This window comes from Otolemur garnettii, unplaced genomic scaffold (genome assembly GCF_000181295.1).
Source record: "Otolemur garnettii isolate 467f Iridium unplaced genomic scaffold, OtoGar3 scaffold00117, whole genome shotgun sequence".
Taxonomy (NCBI): Eukaryota; Metazoa; Chordata; class Mammalia; order Primates; family Galagidae; genus Otolemur; species Otolemur garnettii.
This window is the reverse complement of record NW_003852512.1, coordinates 1,301,867-1,303,576: the sequence shown is the minus strand read 5'-3', so window position 1 is coordinate 1,303,576 and position 1,710 is coordinate 1,301,867. Positions and strand designations below refer to the sequence as shown.

The following is a 1,710-nucleotide window of genomic DNA, read 5'->3' as shown; positions in this document are numbered from 1 at the left end:
CCACAATGATGCTAAGAAGTTTTAGTGGGGTGCTCGCTTCGGCAGCACATATACTAAAATTGGAACGATACAGAGAAGATTAGCATGGCCCCTGCGCAAGGATGACAAGCAAATTCGTGAAGCGTTCCATATTTATAAAAAAAAAAAAAAAAAAAAAGAAATGTGGAGGGAGCCGAAGACAATGACAACATGCAAGGAGCCTAGGCCAAAACCTGAATACTGTCTTCCTTCCTCTCCTGTGATTCTACAGAGAAAAGGCCCATTCCAAAAACCACTTTGAGGAAGCTCAACTCTGTTTGAAGATGAAAAAGAAAACAAAAAGCACACGTACACACACATTCAGAATTTTGACTCAGTCTCAGAGTAGTGTCTTAGTCAAACAAACAGTTCAGCAACAAAACTCATTTCAAAAAGTAATTGATCATTTACTTGGATATTTCAAAAGCATTAAAAGGTTACAGTTTATCACTCACCAAACACCTTTAAAAGTTTTTGTCTTTTTTTCTTCATGTCTTTCATGCCTTTTAGCTCCTACAGGTATTCTTAACTCTGCAAGAAACTATGGCTTCATGAACTCTTCTAGTTCTTTCTTCCCTGTGCCACAGCAATTGTGCCGCCCGTCTTGTGGTTGTGAAGTAAAACATATTCAGTTAAGTTGGAATTGCAAAGAAATGATTATAACTTTTTGGTATACCTAGGTCCTATGCAATATTGGGGACAAATGCACACTAAAGTATTTTTTATTATTTGCCTGAAATTTTAATCTTACTGGGTGTCTTGGGGTTTTTGTTTTGTTTTGTTTTTAGACAAATCTGGCAAGCCTAATATGTACCTGAATGACCACTAGCCTGGCTCCCACCCATTGGTCAAACTGTGCCAAGCGATGTCCAGAGAACCTGGAGGCTTTCTATCCCCCAATTTGCTCTTGCTCTCAATGGAAGCAAAGGCACAATATATTTTGCAAGGTGTAATTTCTCTCTCTGTTTTTCCATAAGACTTTATTTTTGAGCAGTTTATAGTCATCTCAAAATAAACTAGAAAGTACCAATTTACCATATGCCCTGATGCCCTGTCGCATACATAGCCTCTCCCTCTATCTACATCCCGAACAGATTGGTACATTTAGTACAAATGATGAACCTACAGCATTATCACCCAAAGAGTCTACTTTACATTAGTGTTTACTCTTGGTGTTGTACATTCTATGAGTTTGAAGAAATGCATAATGACATGTATCTGCCATTACAGTTTCATACGGAATAGTTTCACTGCCCTAAAAGTCTTCTGTGCTACTCTCTCCTTTTTTTAATAACAGAGAATCCACATGGAGAATTTCTGGAGGATGGAATTCTTCACCTCATTATATGTCATTGAAGTCGAACTCATAAGATTTATAGAAAAGCCCCAAAGGGATCTATCTGCAAGATAACTAACGTTAGAAGAACCCCAAATTTGGCCAGATATGACTGCTACCTACGAGGTCATATGAAAGAATTATCATTACCTTTTTAGATGTGATAATGGTTTCTTGGTGATGTTTTACAGAAGGAACGCTCATCTTTTAGAGATACATACTTAATTAGTTCTAAAGAAAATCGGTATCTAAGATTTGCTTTAAAATAATCCAGTGGAGGAAAACAGTGAGTACATAGGGAGTTGTTATGTAATTTTCTCTACTTTAGTATATCTTATATTTTCCATAATAAAAGA

General features: G+C 36.8%; 1 non-coding gene across 1 annotated transcript; it reads left to right on the top strand.

Annotated features, from left to right (window-relative positions):
- The first annotated feature begins 29 nt into the window (after window positions 1-29).
- Window positions 30-136, top strand: LOC111727681. The gene has a single exon (XR_002775169.1). It is a non-coding gene; the product is annotated as a U6 spliceosomal RNA (small nuclear RNA).
- The last annotated feature ends 1,574 nt before the right edge of the window (window positions 137-1,710 follow it).